The sequence below is a fragment of the Populus euphratica genome, unplaced genomic scaffold (assembly GCF_000495115.2).
Source record: "Populus euphratica unplaced genomic scaffold, PopEup_1.0 scaffold93.1, whole genome shotgun sequence".
Taxonomy (NCBI): Eukaryota; Viridiplantae; Streptophyta; class Magnoliopsida; order Malpighiales; family Salicaceae; genus Populus; species Populus euphratica.
In genome coordinates this window covers 1,200,423-1,206,305 of record NW_011499873.1, presented here as the reverse complement: position 1 = coordinate 1,206,305, position 5,883 = coordinate 1,200,423, and positions in this window count along the sequence as shown.

The window sequence follows — 5,883 nt, the reverse complement described above, 5'->3', positions numbered from 1 at the left end:
TAATTATTTTTTAAAATGTTTTTTATTTTAAAATATATTAAAATGATATTTTTATTTTTAAAAATTATTTTTGATATTAATATATTAAAAATCTAAAAACATATATAAAAATAATTTCAAAGTAAAAAAAATTAATTTTTTAAATTAAAATGCAAAAATAATCATGCTCTTGCAATTTAAAAGTTTAAAAATTGCGGATAGTATTTGATTACCGTGGGACCGTTGATTCTCGAACCATATGGGTAGATTATGAAATGAATCTAGGTGCTCTGGTCTTTGCTCCATCATTTGAACCACTGATCTGGTCAATTTCTTGGAGGATTCCCCCTTTAAATGCTTGTTGAACACTAAGCTGCATGTTGAAATTTCTAACCTTCAAATATTTTCTTAAAGACAATCTTTCAACGCCAGACAAATAGTAAAATCCCAGTAAAGATTTTGCGTACCTAGAAGTACCATCGACAGTCCCCTCCCCGTGACAAAGAGTTAAGAGCCAAGACTAACCCATTTTAGCTTTTGAAAAAAGCTTTCCGCATCCTGCATTTTTTTTTTAATTAGTTTTATCCTCTCATGTTCTTGTATTCATGTGTTTGATGTCAATCGATTATGGTGAACTGAAGTATATTTGCTTCGAGGGTATCGAAGTCCTTGGTGCGAAGTTCGGGGTGATAATGCTTAAAATATTTGTTTCATAACTCGTAACCATACTCGTCATTTCATTCTTGTTTTATAGGAAAAATTCTATAATGCACATAGAGTAAGTAATCATATTTTATTGGTTGTTTTTCTAGGTTCATTGTAAGAAAATAGATAAATAAATAAAAAAGAAAATCCAACCCATTACTAATCAGAAGTAATGAAAATATCTGGATTTTTTTTATGTTTATTTCTTTATTTAAAGTAAATCCAGTTGAAAAAATAATTATTCTTAAATCGTTTAAAAATATAACTAATCATTTTATTATTGGAAAAATTATTACATGAAATTTATTTTTTTACGGAACAAACTAATCATATTATAGGAACTCATTGCAAAAACACTAATAGTAATCGATTTTATAACACTAACCAATTAGAAAGTTTTGGTCTAAGTAGATTTTGTCTATGCAATTGATTTTCCTTTGCTTTTTTACGAATCGAAGAACATTTAAAATAAATGTGGAGAAGATTTAAAGGTTTAATTTTTTGCTTGAAAGTTAAAAAAGTGTAAAAGCTCGTACAAAATTGAATATCATACAAGCAAGCTTGTCGTGGTAATATTAATAAATAATATAAAATATATTTTGAGATATTGTTTAATAATTTAAGTTATTGAATTGAGATTTAATATAATATTAAAATTTTAATAATTAATTGGTAATAAGTTTGAATATTATCATCTTTATATATTTGATAAAAATAAATATAAAATAATATAAATCTGTACAAGTTTTAAATCTAAATTTTTTTTATTTAAAGTGATATATTAAAAAATAATATAAATTATATTCTAAAATTTTATCTAATAATTTAAATTATTAAATTAAAATGGTTTTTAATAAATAAAACATGCACAAATGTAAGAAACAAACCCTTCCTTTCCCCTTCGCTCCAAGGATGATCTGGGCAATTTGGGTCATATGCATGCTATTATTGTTGCAGCATACAATTGCTCATATATCATGACTGTTAACAAGCAATGATCAATGTCTGAACATATCAATATCTATAGCAAAAGTGTAATCAAATTCAAACTTTCCATCAATCTTTGCTTGCAATTCAATCAAAACAACGTACATATGTGCGTGGTCTTTCTCAATAATGAATTGGCCCGTCAAACGATAGTCCTTGCTTTCAAAAAGCCAATTCAAATTCTAAAAGAGTATTCCTGACTTTCAAAAAGCTAACTCAAATTCTAAAATGATCGTGTTTATTTGAAAGTAAATGTGATAATTATTATTTTTTAAAATATATTTTATTTAAAAATATATTAAAATAATATTTTTTATTTTTTAAAAATTATTTTTGAGATTAATACATTAAAATATTTGAAAACACCCAAAAAAATTTAATTTAAAATTAAAATATTTTAATTTTTTAAAATATTTTTAAAACACAAAAACAAAAGCAATATAAATATTGTAAAACTATATTCTAATTTTATTTACTCATTTGAATCTGAGTTTCGAGACACAAAACTGCAAAATCAAAAAGCTTTCATGTTAAATATAATATATTTCTATGTGTTATCGTTTTTTTATCCCTGCGTGTGTCCGGATACTTCAGTTGGATATGACATAGCAAAGTGCTTATAATGAACCTGAGTCAATGCGGAATTGGACAGAAATTGCTTTATTGTATTGAAGATGATCGAGTTGGAATTAAATGCTGCAATAAGAATTATTTGTTATTTCATTACTTATAAACAAGGTATAACATTTTTTAATACTGCTATATTTTAATTGATAATTGAAGTATTTCATCTTAGAATGATATATATAAATTCATTCATATGTTATGTGGTTACTGTTTTAATTTATAAATGATGTGATAGATTAATTTATAATATATTTCACTTAATATAACTTATCTTAATACTTTTAAGACCGATGAGGGTTTAAAATAAACATAACACTAAATAACAATTTTTTTATAAATTTTAAATATTTTCTCCATTAAAAAAAGATTTTTCTCAAGGAAAAATAGCATATCATTGTGATGTGGGGTGCGATACAACTAACAATTTCTCTTTCTAGGGAACTGTTAAACTTATGTGTTTTTTTCCTTGAGCAGAAAAAATAAAGTCCATAAACACGTAACAAATTAGGAAAAAGAAACGCGCGGGCCACTTCATAAATCATAAGTCCTCGTTAGACTTGCTTGTAACGCACGGGTCGAGCACTTGGTACCATTTTGAACTCTCGCAGGCGGTCTCTCTGTTTGTTTCGTTTCAAAAGCGTTTTAAAAAAATTGGATTTTTTTTATTTTTTTATTAATTTTAAATTAATATACTTTTAATATTTTTAAATTATTTTGATGTGATGATATCAAAAATTATTTTTAAAAAATAAAAATATTATTAATATATATTTTAACATAAAAAACTATTTAAAATATAATAACAACCACATTTACAAGCAATCACTTTAAAAAACCTCACTTTGACTTTCAGCCAGCCTTCCTTTCTCTCGAACAATTGCCGAGCATTTAAATGCCGCGGCAACCGAGTTGGTGAGAGACGATGTATTCTTCTACGAAAGTACAAATTGACTGCAATATAAAAATGGTTGCTGCTATTTAAAGCTACAATGGTTCAGAAAATGAGCTCCTCTTCCCCCTTCAAGTTCAACCAGCCCTTTCTTGTTTTGGTAACCGGCTAGGGTTTGGTCACCTAATCCAATTTCTTTATTGACTTTTTTTTTTTTACAATGGTTTCTTGGTGGACATTGAATTTCCCCTCCCAAGGCTCCTTCACCCCTGTCCACTTATTAAAAAAAAGGTCGAGCTTTTACATCTTAAAAATCTAACGACAACCGTGAATATTTGCATGCATGATTTGATGCTATAAGCTAGCTCTCAAGTTATTACGTTATCTAATTATTAATTCAAAATAAACAATAGCATATCCTCCATTTTATTATAAATATATTTATTTTTAAAGCTTTAGGTTGTGTTTGTTTTTTAAAAATTAATTTTTTAAAAATTAATTTTCAAATTTTTTTGTATTTATTTATTATTGAAAAAGTTGATCAATGAAAAACACTTTCCAATCAAAGAAAAATGTAACTTGGTTTTCATGAAATTATTTTCCTAAAAAATTTAAACTAAAAACATTTTTCAGAAGTTGTGAAAAATTTTAAAATATCATATTATTTGTTACTTATATCAAATTTGATCCTCAAACTTTTAATTATTATATATATTTTGTTTTGAATATTTATTTTTCAATTACATATTTTAAAATTTAGTTTTTATATTAACTTTCATTCTTATTTTTATAATTGTTATTCATTTTTTCTTATTATTTTTTTATTAAAATTTTTTATCTATCAAATTTGGTCCTCGTTCTTTATTTTTTATCTTTTTATTTGATTTCTATTATTTTGATTATGATTTATTTTATTTGAGATAATTTATGAAATTATATTTTTTTCAATTTCATTCTCGTTCAACTTTTTTATTTGTAAGATTTATTCCTCGTTATTTTAATAGACTTGAAAAAAAATATTAATAAGTTATTTTTCAGTTTATTTTCTATAACATAACCAAATACTGGAAAGTGTTTTCTAAATTATTTTTCATTACACTACCAAATATAAAAAAATAAATTATTTATTTAAAATTCACCTTTCAAAAAAAAATTATTTTCCAACAAACATACATGCTTTAAAGATACACAAAATTAGAAACAATTCAATTTAGTGCCACCACAATTTTTTTTTATATAAATACAAATAATTGAAGAAATGTAGAGTATTTCTTCAAATTTGCCTTAGAAAATATATATAAATAGAGCTCTAATATAATTCTCCTGAAAAAGGAAACGTCAAAGCACCATTGTTAACAGGACTAGCTCATAGGCAAATCATGCATTTTAGCTTTGAGTGTATATATAACAAACCAGTCAATAACATAATAAAAAACAACAACAATTGCACACAAAAAAGGAAATATTTGTGATAATAATATTATTTATCTGTTTTTGAACTATTTCAGTTTAGTTTAAGATTTTTTTATAAAAAAATAATTTAATTATTTTTTTTATAAAAATCAAACTGAAATTAAAATATATATCTTTGATAATTAAAACCTTGCTAGAATAAAACCGAAAAACAAAATAGAAAATATTTTATAAGACTTCAACTAATCATTTAACTTTTTTAATTGAGATATTTTTTTAATATAATATTATAATTTTAATAACTAAATAATCACAAATATCAATATATTTATTTTTGAAAAGATTGCCTTGTGAATATGACATATATTAGATTATTTTTTTCCTTGTTCTAATTGCCCACCAAACTAACTCACAGGTATTCAACTTGACTGGTAACACTTCTTTGCAGGTTGCAGGGTTAATGTCATGAGAAATCAAATAAGGAGATAGTAAAGAAATAAATGTAATTGGTTAAAAAAAGAGATACCAAAATAGTTTTATAGTGAAATGATGTATTTTTAAAATAAACGATAAAGAAGAAATATATATGTAGATATAATATTTATTATATTTTATTTTAAAATATCTATATAACAAATTATTAGTTCCAAAATTTTTTAACTATAACATGCAAGGATAAAATTGATTATTATTATAGTTTTAAAACTTAACTTGACGGTCAATCAAAAACAAAGATCGGGTAATGGGTGACGTTAACTTGAGTTAGCATAAAAATAAAAGTAATTATTATTATAATTTTAAAATTTAATTTTGAGGGTTAACTTAGGGTAAAGTCTAGGTCATGAGTGGGGTTAACCGCTGACCCGAGTCAACATAAAAACAAAAATAATTATTATTATAGTTAAAAAAACTGACTTGGGGCAAAGCTTGGGTGACTTTAATGAGTCAACTCGAGTTGACTTGGGTTAATATAAAATAAAAATAGTTATTATTATCGGGTCAATATAAAATAAAAATAGTTTTTATTATAGTTTTAAGACTTAATTTAAAGGCCGATCAGAGCAAGGCTCGGGTCACAATGTTGAAAGGGTCAACTTAGTTAACCTATTTTTTTTAAAAAAAAAAAATCAAAGCAATATTGTCTTGTTTTTTGAAAAAAATAATAGGTTTTTTATTAGTATTTTATCTAGGTGGACCTAGGTTTTTGATCATACCAAGTTAAGTCAGTCCTTCATCTATTTTTTTTTAAGCTCAAACCAGTTCAGGTCCCAGATCAACAAAAA